Here is a 13,522-nt window from a genome sequence, read left to right on the forward strand (position 1 = left end):
TAAATAGATATAAATGTATAAGGCTTACTTATTTATTTTTTGCAAAGTGATACCTACATTCCTCTCTTTATTAAATCACTGGTTTTGGTGTTATGTAGAGATATTTGTAGATCGATTTCAGAACAGAATTAAAATATTGTGAAAATTACAGCTTAATAAATGTTTATTGTAAAAAAAAACTTCAGAACTCTATTCTATCAGAATTTCATTGCTTTTTAATTGCTGAAAAATAAATACTCCATTGTATGTATATACAACATTTGCTTATCCATTCATGTGTTGATGGACACAGATTATTTACATATTTTGGCTACTGTGAATAATGCTGCAATGAGCACTGACATACAAGTATCTGAGTGTGTGCTTCCCACTCTTTTGGTTATATACCTAGGAGTGAAATTGGTGGCTCATATGTTAATTTCATGTCATGTCTAGCTTTTTGAGAAATTACCGAGTTGTTTTCCAGAATGGCTGCACCATTTTACTTTCCCACCAGTAACATATGAGGATTCCAATTTCTCCACATCCTTGCCAATATTTGTTACTTTCATTTTTAAAAAGTATTATTATAGTCATCCTAGTAGGTGGGAAATGGTATCTCATCATACTTTTGGTTTGCACTTCTCTAATGCCAAATGATATAGAGCATACTTTCATGTTGGCCATTCATATCTCTTCTTTGGAAAAATGTCTCTTCAAGTTCTTTAAGTTTTTATCTTTTTGTTGTTGAGTTGTAGGAGTTCTTTATATATTCTGGATATAAACTCTGATCACAGATATTATTTGCAAATATTTTGCAGGTTATCTTCCCACTTTCTTGACAATGTTCTCTAATATATGAAAGCTTTTAATTTTGATGAGGTCCATTTTAACTAACTTTTTTGTTGTTTTTGTTGCTTTTGGTGTCATATCTAAGAATCTACTGCCAAATCCAAGGTCATGAAGATTACCCCTTTGTTTTCTTCTAAGAGTTTTATGATTTTAGCTCTTATTCTTAGGTTGTTGGCTCAATTTAAGTCAATTTTTGTATATAATGTGAGGTACAGGCCCAACGTCATTTCTTTACGGTGGAAATCCAATTGTCCCAGCACCTTGATTGAAGAGAATATTCTTTTCCCATTGAATGGACTTGGTACTCATGACAAAAATCAACTGGCCAGGGCTTCTCTGGTGGCGCAGTGGTTGAGAGTCCGCCTGCCGATGCAGGGGATGTGGTTTCATGCTCTGGTCCGGGAAGATCCCATGTGCCGCGGAGCGGCTGGACCCGTGAGCCATGGCCGCTGAGCCTGCACGTACAGAGCCTGTGCTCCACAATGGGAGAGGCCACAGCAGTGAGAGGCCCGTGTACCGCAAAAAAAAAAAAAAAAAAAAAATCAACTGGCCATAAATATATGAGCTTACTTCTGGAATATCAATTCCATTCTTTTGGTCTATATGTCTAGCTCTATGCCATGATGACTTTTTGAGTGGCTGAATTAACAAAGCCTGAAGGCCACTATATTCATTTTCTATTTTTGCTATAACAAATTACTACAAACTTGGTGGCTTAAACAAAAACAACTTTATTACTTATAGTTCTAGAGGACAGGGGTCCAAAATGGGTTTCACTATGGTAAAACCAAGGTGTCAGCAAGGCTGTATTCTTGTCTGGCAACTCTAGGAAAGAATTCATTTCCTTTTCTTTGCCTGATTCTATGGGCCAACCACATTCCTTGGTTCACGGCCTTCTTCCGTCTTCAGACCAGTGAAGGTAGACCAAGTCCTTCTCACATTAAATCACTCTGAATTTTATTCCATCATCATGTCTCCTTCTTTGACTCGGACCCTCTTCTGCTTCCCTCTTCCACTTCTAAAGACCCTTATGATTACACTGGACTCACCCAAATAACACAGGATAATCTCCCTATATAGTCAGCTGATTAGCAACCTTAATCCCCCTTTGCATTATAACATAACATTTCACAGGTTTTGGGAAACAGTACATGGACACTTCGGGGGAGCCATTATACTGCCTTCCATAACCATTCTGGTTCTGGATTTGTAGTCATTTGGTACAATAAATTTCCGTACAGTTAAAGCCTATATAATTTGAGGCTGGGCCTGATTTATTCACCATATTCTCCCTATTACTACTCAGCATAGTGGCAGGAATATAGTTTTTGATTGATATATATTATTGAAAGATATATTCATTGATTACCTTCATACCCAGATAGTTTAGGCCAGTGATTTCAAACTAGATCTAACAGAATCCTAAAGTTCCATTGCTGTGCCATAGGGACCATTTGAGGTAGGAGGGGAAACTGATGAAGAGGAAGCTGAGTTGGGCCCCCACTCCTCGCCTAACTTTAAGCAAAGCAGTTTGCCTTTCTCTATTTCATATTTTGCAATTCTGTGTAACAACTTTATTCATAAGAAGGGATTCTACTGCTACAGGAAGTTTAAAAAGCACTGGGATTAGGTCATTGAAAACATAACACAATTCACAATGTTTGCTTCATGAAGATGTTGATTTCATAAGATAAACTGAACCAGCTGTCTAGGTGAGTTACCCCTGTAACGAGAAGGATGTGCTTCATGTGGTGCCCAGCTGAAACTGAGTTGAGTAGAACTGGAGCGTGAGATAGTCTCTTTAGAACTCAGCATTCATTCTAAATATAGTTTTGTGTTCAATCCCCCAAATATTTTCTTCCATTTAAACAATTCCCTTGGCCCTGTAAGTTTCACAAAGCTCCCTGGAATTCAGTTGGAAATGAACTGAAGCTACTGAGAGAAGAAAAACAATAGTGAGCATTATTAAGTGCTTACTTACTCTGTGCCAGGCACTGTGCTAAGCAATTTACATACATTATCCCACATGTGTATACAATTTTTGCCATAAACCTGCAAAGTATACCTTTTATCTCCATTTTGCTGATAAGAAAGCTGGGACTAATAAATATTAAGTATTCTGCCCAAGGCCACAAAACTTGTTAAGAGATCTTTTAATAGTCCCCCACACACTGCTCTTAAAGACACCAATAAGAATAGGTGACCATTTGTCTTGCTGTCCTAAAATGACCCTTTCATTTACATAATGTCCAGAAGCATTCACAGAGATTTCAGATTTATAGTTATGTTTAAGTGAAAAGTAAACTTTATAGAGTGGAAAATCTTCGTAAAGACCATACCTTAACTAAATATAAAATTTCTGGTTTAGAATAATCAGTAAGTTATTTGCTGAAATCTCCACAAAGAATCTAGTATTCTTCCTGAGTAAAGCATAGTTAGCAGTTGACCAGAGGCATTTTAGAAGAGACTAACAACCTACTCTGAGAGCAATCAAACCTGGCTTTGGGTTTGAACTCCAGCTGTGTGACCTTGAGGAAATTCTTAACTTTGTTAAACTGATGTGTTCTCACATGTTAAATGGGGGTGATAATAGTGGCATTGAGAGGAATAAATAAGGAAATGACAATTGTAAGTGTCTGAAATAGTCCCAGTCATACAGTAAACACTCAATAGATATGGTTATTAGTATAACTGAAACATTTGTAAAGCTTTTGGATATGAATTTTAAATATCAGTTCTCATTGTACAGTAGTGGTAATAATTAGTAGCAATGATGATAAATTAGTAAAATAGAAATAATAACTATTCCCTCTCTTTCCTGGTCATCTGTTGTTCCCTCTACAGGAATGATAACATCAACATCAAATCTGCTATATAGGGCTTCCCTGGTGGCGCAGTGGTTGAGAGTCCGCCTGCCGATGCAGGGGACACGGGTTCGTGCCCCGATCCCGGAAGATCCCACATGCCGCGGAGCGGCTGGGCCCGCGAGCCATGGCCGCGGAGCCTGTGTGTCCGGAGCCTGTGCTCCGCAACGGGAGAGGCCACAACGGTGAGAGGCCCGCGTACAGCAAAAAAAAAAAAAAAAAAAAATCTGCTATATACACTTCATTTTAAAAAACAACTCTCCTGTGCACATTTCCCTCTTAACTATAACTCAATTTTTATGCTCCCCATGAGAACAAAAATCTTCAAAATCATGTTTATACTCATTGTCCATACTTTCTCTCCTCCCATTCTCTCTTGAAACCACACTAAAGAGTTTTTTTTCTTCCTAACACCTCTTTGAAAACCACTTTTGTCAAGATCACCAAGGACCTCCTCATTATCAAATCCAGTGCTCATCTTACTTGTCCTTTAAGCAGCATTTAACACAGTTGACCATTTTTTCCTTTTTGAATCGTTTTCTTCACTTGGCAACCATAACAGCACTCTCTTGGTTTTCCTTCTACTCTCTGTTCTCTCAAGTCTCCCTTTCAATCTTCTCTACCGGTTCTGACTCATCTTCTAGAATTGTACGAGTGCCCTAGGCCTCAGATCTCTGTGTCCTTTAGCTAACCCCCCTCTCTAGTGATCTTATCCAAGTCCATACTTTAAATAACATGTAGAGACTAATAGCTTGTAAATGTATATCTCTAACTTCAACCTCTCCCTTGAATTCCAGATTGGTATATCCAATTGACCACTGGACATCTCCATTTGGCTGCCTAGGAGATATCTCATATATAACATTTCCCAACCTGAACTCCTGTTTTCCAATTTCTACCCCCTGCCTCCACCCTTCCTTAACTCTGTACATAGAAATTCCATTTTTTAAGCTGCTCAGGTCAAAACCTCCTTTGACACCCTCTCACACCACTCTCAGCCACATCTAATACATAAGTAAGTCCTATTAACTCCACTTTCAACCTGACTTCAGTTTAATAATTTACCCTACAATCTAATAAGCAGCCAGAGTATCCCTTATTTTAAAATTTATGCCAGATAGTGTCACTCCTTTGTTTTAAAATCCTATAGTAGCTTCCCATCTCATTCAGAATAAAGTCCAAAGTTCTTACTATGGTCTACAAGGCCCTTCATAATGTTGCCCCTATTTCACTGATTTCATGTCCCAGTATTTTTCTTCTAGCTCACCCCACTCTAGCCAGACCGAACTCTGTAGTGTTCCTGAAAACTTCAAGACTTTACACTAGCTTTTCTCTCTGTTTGAAACATTCTTCCCACTTATTTCTATATACCTTGCTCCCTCATTTTATTCAAGTGTCTGTTCAAATGTCACCTTATCAGAGAAACTGTGAAAGAGTCATCCCTCCTTTTTTCTTCATAACAGTCATCACTACCTGGAATATTAATTTTTTGTGATCTGTTTTCCTCATAGTAATGTAAGTTTCATAAGTCCATGGACTTTGTCTTTATTATTAATTGCTATAGCCTAAATGCATAGAACAGTAAATGACAAACAGTAGAGTTGAATTAATAAATCATTTGTTAATCCCCTACTATGTAACCATTATCTTAGTATGTCATTACAACCAACTTGGGGTTAAACGCTTGCGCATTGGTATCAGAATATCATGAGTCTGATGCTAACTCTTCTACTAGTTATATCAAGTTGGACAAGTTTTTGCCTCTCTGAACCTCAGTTTCTTCATCTGTATAATAGGAAATAATATCTATTTCATGGTATTATTGTCAAGATTGAAAGGGATAATGTATGAAGAGCTTTACACAATGCCTAAACATTGTATAGCATTAATATAGATAAGAAAACAAAGAAGCAGAAAGGTTAAACACCCAAAGTTAAACAGATAGGTTATAAAAACAGATGGAGAGTAGGCTAGGATATGGAATCTAGAGCTCTAACGCTTGATGGTTTGCTTATTTGTGTTGTACTGATTCTTCTTGAAACTAACTCTAGACAAGCAGCTTTTCCCCCTCCATTTGTTCCTATATTTAAAAAGCAAAATGAAGCTTTTGTTTTTGAGTTTTATGAGATCCTGTTGAGGTGTCCTGTTTTCTACTACTATCAACTTTCTATTTTCATTTATTCATTTATTCATACTACTAACATATGACCAGGAACTTATAATCTACTTGGGAACATAAGCCATGTGTTTTGATGACAAGAAAATCAGGAGAACTGAGAGAGTACTAAGGAAATTCAGGGGCAAGAGTCATACCTTTACCTCTTTGTAGGTGAGAACACTCTCCTATTCCTTTCCTCACTCCCAATCCATATGGCAGTTTCTTTGTAAAGCCTTTGCTATGGAAACACAAATACCTACTTACTTTCCTCCTAAGTGTTAAGGATTCTTGTCTAAGTTCCTAACATCAATTTCTCAAAACAAAAATGCATAGATAATCTTTCGGGGAGTAAACCAGAGTGCTTACTATTCACCTCATCTGGTTTGCACACTCTTAAGTGGTGCCTCTGGGTACACTATGAAAAGAGCTTTAATTAAGAGCAAACACGCTTGGGTTTTGCTTATCTTGGGTTCAATAATCAGACTAAAGAGTTCATGAAGGGGAAAGAAAGCAGATACTTTTTTCCGAAAGCTTTTTGTCTACTTATGCAGTTACCAAAAAAAAAAAAAAAAAAGGCACATATATTGTATAGGATTATTTACAACCTCTGGAGAGGAAGAACATGCATTAGTGTGCATGGATACTGTCACGTGTTAAAAAACACTTGCAGTGAGCCTGTAACTATAGAATTCTGAGGTTGAATTTCAGGGTTTATTGGGGTAGGGGAGTGATTCATAGGGATGTTGATATTTTGGCATTTTCTATTCAACATGGGAATTCAGAGATTATCCTAGGAGAAATGAAGGGGAAAGCTATATGTCTCAACTTTTATTTTTAATGAGGGCCAATTTGCAGGGATGTCAAGAACTGGATAATCCATTTGCCAAATCTCTATTTTAAATACACACTTTTTTTTTGCCATCTCATTCCCCTGAAAAAGGTGTTGCCAAGAGTCATTCCTGTCATCGTGTCTAGTGCCAGCACTGTCCAAATAAGAAGCTGCTCAGTGTTGAGAAAGAACTGGCTTCAGAGGCACATGTGCTATATTAGTGTTGGAAGCATTCCCATGTGGAAGCCTCTATGCTTCACACTGAATAAAAGTGTATGATATTTACCACCACTTAATCCAAAGACCCCCCTCCTCCTTCTACTTGTGGTAACTGCACTGTGTTTTTTGGTTTTGTTTTTGTTTTTTTGTAACTACATCTGGACTGCAAATATTAAAAAAAAAAAAAAAAAGGTACATTAGTTATAAGTATGGTGGTTCTTCCCATTACTGCTTTCACTCAAAAGCCTGGAACTCTTGCTTATGATCTTATCTCCCAAAGCGAAACCTCTAGGCAAACCTCTCTAAGCCTCAGAATTCACATTGGAAAATTAGGAATTATAATATCCACCACACACACAAAAAATGTTGCCATGATTAAAAGCTATAAACTCAATATACCATGTAGCATACACAATAAATGCTAATTGGGAATATAAATAAATGCTAGTTGGAACGTAAGTAGAGTGCAGAGGTTTGTAAGCAAATATACCTAATTTTTATCCTGCTCTACCATTTATAAACTGTGTAACCTTGACCATCTTGATTTCTCTGAGCTTCAATTTCTTTCTCTTTAAATTGGAATGATATATTACCTATCTCATAGACATGTGATACTTAAATGTGATAATACATCTAAAATGCTTACCACAGTGTCTGACACATTGTATATTAACCATTATTATTAATTCATTACTTTTTGAATGCTTGCATAGACAGCATATTTTAGCAAACTTTCAGGAAAATCTTCTGTGAAACAAGTTCATTTATTTTCTTGTAAGAATGAAGATTGACATGAGACCTTCTACGTATAAATCGAGAATTACAGAGCCCTAAAAAATAGTAAATAACAGAGCATCTCTGAACTGATTAGATCACTTAAAATCTCTCAGTCTGGATACATCCATCCAGGCACAGATGTGTACAGGCATTCCTGGTCTAGTCTTATTAGGAATCACATAAGCTCTTTGAGCTTCCAGCTATGTCTTTTCCTGGAACAGACTAGACATCCAAAGAAGTGGCTCTTATCTGGCCCTCTTTGAGCTCTTGGCCCCAGCTAGGCCAAGCTCCTGAAGCAGTTCCTTTACCTCCTTGATCAATAGCTCTCTGCAACCCAACTTTCATGAACTCATGTCTCCTTCAGCTGGAGCTATGCTTTTGATCTCTAGTTCTCCTGGAATCCAGAGTCATTTTATCGTGTATAACATACTTGTTTTCCCATTTCCAGCTAACTCTGAATAAAAGACTATAGACACACAAAAACCGTCATTCAGTGCAAGTATACAAAGACACACCCACCAAAGAAACACGATGTACGTAGTCAAAGTGACTGGATAGAAGTCACTGAAAATGTAATTAGAATCACAACCATCCAGCACCAAAAGCGTTTTATGGCTGTTCCTACGTTCAGTGAAAGATACTATATTCTGAAATGAAAAAATAAAAAAAATCTGCTTTGTGAATAGACTGCCACGTGGAAGTCAATTCAGAAATATTTAAATTTTTTTAAAAGGCACTTGATTCATTCATTCGCTTTTTTTTTCAACAAATGTGTAAGAAAAGTAAGAATAACTGCTAACATTTATTGAGAATTTTCTATGTGTCAGATACTGCCCTAAGCACCAAAAAATGATAACATAATAGGAAGTGGATAATCATAAGATCTCCACCTTACTAAGTAAACTGAGGCACAAAGGGGTTAATTTATTTGCCCAAAGTAACATGGTAAGTGATGAAACCAGGTACTAACCATGTACAAGGCATTTTGCCAGAGGCTGAGGATACAAAAGTACTATCTAATCCCTGCCTTTATGACAATTACATTCAAGTGAAAAGGTCAAACAAAAGGAGGAAACAAATGAAATAATTTCAAATAAGCACTATAAAAGGAATAGAAAATGAGGGAAGTACTTTTGATAAGGTAGTTTTTATGAGATGAACTGTGTCCCCCCCAAAATTCATATGTTGGAATCCTAACCCCCAGTACTTCCAATGTGACTGTATTTAGAGATAGGGCCTTTAAAGAGGCCACTAACGTAAAATTAGGTCATATGAGTGAGGCCCTAATCCACTATGACTGGTGTCCTTATAAGAAGAGAGTTCAGACACAATCGGTCAAAGAGAGAAGAGGATGTGAAGATATCTGAAGAAGACAGGCTTCTGCAAGCCAAGTAAAGAGGACTCCAAAAGAAACCAAACTTGCAGACCCCTTGATCTCACAATTCCAGCTTCCAGAACTATAAGAAAATAAACTTCTGTTGTTTAAGTCACCCAATCTGGGGTACTTTGTTATAACAGCCCTAGAAAACTGATACAAAAAACAAAAAACAAAAAAAAAAAGAAGAAAGAAAAAAGAAAACTAATACAGGGACTTCCCTGGTGGTGCAGTGGTTAAGAATCTGCCTGCCAATGCAGGGGACACGGGTTCGAGCCCTGGTCCAGGAAGATTCCACACGCCACAGAGCAACTAAGCCTGTGTGCCACAAATACTGAGGCTGCGCTCTAGAGCCCATGAGCTACAACTACTGAGCCCATATGCCACAACTACTGAAGCTGACGTGCCTAGAGACTGTGCTCCACAACAAGAGAAGCCACTGCAGTGAGAAGCCCGCACACCACAACCAAGAGTAGCCCCCACTCGCCACAACTAGAGAAAGCCCACATGCAGCAACGAAAACCCAAAGCAGTTAAAAACAAATAAGTAAAATTTTAAAAAGAAAACTAATACAATGATCAAGGGAAGCCTCTCTTTGAAGTGAGGATATTTCAAGGTAGGACTTGCAGAATGAAAAAAAAAAATAGAAGAGAGCTCCAGACAGAGGAAAAAGAGCAGAGGCCTTGAGGTGTGAATTAAAAGCTTCAGGGGGCAGAGTCAAGATGGCAGAGTATGAGGATGTGCAATTCGCATCTCTGCACAACTAGGGCACCTACCAGGCACCAGTGGACACCTAAGGGGATGGGAGGAACCCCCAGAAACAGGGTAGGATGTGGGGTGTGGGGGGAGTGAAGGGGAAGGAGCAGTGGAGGTGGGATAGGACTGGCGGCCCTGAGGGGCGGCTGGGGGGAGAGGAAGGGATCCCACGACTGAAGGGGGGAATTGGAGGACCATTGGGAAGGCAGAGGATCAAAAGGGAGCGTGGCCAGGTTTCCCCTGCCCACTTGAGCCCCCGGGAGCCTGCTGAGATCCCAGGCCTGATCCTCTGCCCACCTAGGCCCCCTCTAGCCTCGCGGCTCCTGAGGGAGTGGGAGGGAGGGAAGGGGGGGCAAAAGTAAAGGCCGGACCTCCAGGGCCATCACCCCTAGGGGTGGCTGGGGGAGGGGAGGAGTTCCTACACCCAGCGGGACACACCCACAGTTAGGGGTCCAGCAGGGACAGTGGAGACCCCAGGGGAGACCCTGGCAGGGGACAAGGGAATGGAAGGGAATGAGGCCAGCACTTTACCTATCCACTTAGGCACCGGGGAGCCTATTGGGCTCCCAGGCCTAATACTCTGCCCTCAGGGCCTCCCTGCTGGCATGCAGAGCTCAAGCCCCACCTCTACATCCCCACCCAGGGCCCTACCTCTACACTAGGAGAACCCACCTGAGACCCCCTCCAACTGCACTGGGCCTAAATCCCACCCACACACCCTCACCCAGGGACTTACTCCCAAATTCCAGAACTCCATACTCCACACATGCTGCCTCTTCTCCTCCCACAAAGGTCCTAAGTAGAGGTCCCGCCCCACGCTTGAACTTCGCCTGGCACAGGCCCCACCCTGAAGGCCTTTTCCAGCTGCATGGGTTCTGAACCTAGGTCCTGCCCCAATTTCAAATGTCTCACACACACACACACACACACACACACACACACACACACACACACTGCCTAGGCCCTTCCCCACCCTAAACCACAATCCTGCCTAAGTTCCACCCCACACCTAAACTCCACCCCCCAGAGCCAAGGTCTTTTTTTTTTCTTTCTTCTTCTTTTAGATTGGGGTTCTGTTTTACCTTGTTGTTGTTGATTCATTTATATTTTTATTTTTTCTAATAAATCTTTTATTTTTCTAATTTTATTTTATTCTTTATACTTTGTTATTGTTCTGCTACTTTTGGCTTCTTCCCCACCCCCCCCACATTTTTATTCTTTTTTCTGTTATGGTTTTGTTTTACCTTGTTGCAATTGTTTCAATTATATTTTTATTTTTCTGAATATATTTTTTATCTTTTGAATTTTATTTTATTTTTCACTCTTTGTTATTGTACTGCTCCTTTTTTTCTTTTTTTTTTTTTTCTGCTGTGCCATACACCTTGTGGGATCTTGGTTCCCAGGCCAGAGTTCAGGCCCGAACTCCTGTGGTGGGAGTGCCGAGTCCAAACCACTGGACTAACAGAGAACCTCAGATGCCAGGGAATATTAATCAGAGTGAGGCCTCCCCGAGGTCCTCATCTCGGCACCAAGACCCAGTTCTACACAAATGCCTGCAAACTCCAGCACTGGATGCCTCACGCCAAACAACCAGTAAGACAAGAATACAGCTGTACCCATTAAAAAAAAAAAAAATTGGAATGTCAAAAAAACTATGTTACAGATGAAGGAGCAAGGTAAAAATTTACAAGACCAAATAAATGAAGATGAAATAGGCAACCTACCTGAAAAAGAATTCAGAGTAATGATAGTAAATATGATCCAAAATCTCGGAAACAGAATGGAGAAAATACAAGAAACGTTTAAGAAGGATCTAAAAGAACTAAGAGCAAAAAACAGTGATGAACAACACAACAATTGAAACTAAAAATACTCTAGAAGGAATCAATAGCAGAATAACTGAGGCAGAAGAACAGATAAGTGAGCTGGAAGATAAAATGGTGGAAATAACTGCCAGGGAGCAGAATAAAGAAAAAAGAATGAAAAGAATTAAGGACAGTCTCAGAGATTTCTGGAACAACATTAAATGCAACAATGTTTGAATTAGAGGGGTCCCAGAAAAAGAAGAGAAAAAGAAGGGGTTTGAGAAAATATTTGAAAAGATTATAGTCAAAAACTTCACTAACATGGGAAAGGAAATAGTCAATGGAGTCCAGGAAGCGCAGAGAGTCCCATACAGGATAAACCCAAAGAGAAACATGCCAAGCCATATATTAATCAAACTATCAGAAATTAAATACAAGAAAAAATATTAAAAGCAGCAAGGGAAAAGCAACAAATAACCTACAAGGAAATCTCCATAACATTAACAGCTGATTTTTCAGCAGAAACTCTGAAAGCCAGAAGGGAGTGGCAGGACATATTTAAAGTGATGAAAGGGAAAAACCTACAACCAAGATTACTCTAACCGGCAAGGATCTCATTCAGATTCAACAGAGAAATCAAAAGCTCTGCAGACAAGCAAAAGCTACGAGAATTCAGCACCACCAAACCAGCTCTACAAAAAATGCTAAAGGAACTTCTCTAAGCAGGAAGCATAAGAGAAGGAAAAGATCCACAAAAAGAAAACCCAAATAAATTAAGAAAATGGTAATAGGAACATACATATTGATAATCACCTAGAATGTAAATGGATTAAATGCTCCAACCAAAAGACACAGACTGGCTGAATGGATACAAAAACAAGACCCGTATATATGCTGTCTACAAGAAATCCGCTTCGGACCTAGGGACACATACAGAAGGAAAGTGAGGTGATGGAAAAAGACATTCCATGCAAATGGAGATCACAAGAAAGCTGGAGTAGCAATACTCATATCAGATAAAATAGACTTTAAAATAAAGATGGTTACAAGACGTAAGGAAGGACACTACATAATGTTCAAAGGATCAATCCAAGAAGGATATATAACAATTATAAATATATATGCACCCAACATAGGAGCACCTCAATACATAAGTCAACTGCTAACAGCTATAAAAGAAGAAATTGACAGTAACACAATAATAGGGGGGGACTTTAACACCTCACTTACACCAATAGACAGTTTATCCAGACAGAAAATTAATAAGGAAACACAAGCTTTAAATGACACAATAGACCAGATAGATTAATTGATATTTATAGGACATTCCATCCAAAAATGGCAGATTACACTTACTTCTCAAGTGCGCACGGAACATTCTCCAGGATAGATCACATCTTGGGTCACAAATCAAGCCTTGGTAAATTTAAGAAAATTGAAATAATATCAAGCATCTTTTCTGACCACAACACTATGACATTAGAAATCAGTTACAGGAAAAAAAAACGTAAAAGACACAAACACATGGAGGCTAAACAACATGTTACTAAATAACCAAGAGATCACTGAAGAAATCAAAGAGGAAATCAAAAAATACCTGGAAACAAATGACAATGAAAACAGGATGATTCAAAACGCATGGGATGCAGCCAAAGCAGTTCTAAGAGGGAAGTTTACAGTAATACAAGCCTACCTCAAGAAACAAGAAATATCTCAAATAAACAATATAAACTTACACCTAAAGGAACTAGAGAAAGAAGAACACACAAAACCCAAAGTTAGCAGAAGGAAAGAAATCATAAAGATTAGAGAAGAAATAAATGAGATAGAAACAAAGAAAACAGTAGCAAAGATCAATAAAACTAAAAGCTGGTTCTTTGAGAAGATAAACAAAATTGATAAACCATT

Source organism: Mesoplodon mirus (assembly GCF_964341445.2).
Source record: "Mesoplodon mirus genome assembly, chromosome: 3".
Classification (NCBI taxonomy): Eukaryota; Metazoa; Chordata; class Mammalia; order Artiodactyla; family Ziphiidae; genus Mesoplodon; species Mesoplodon mirus.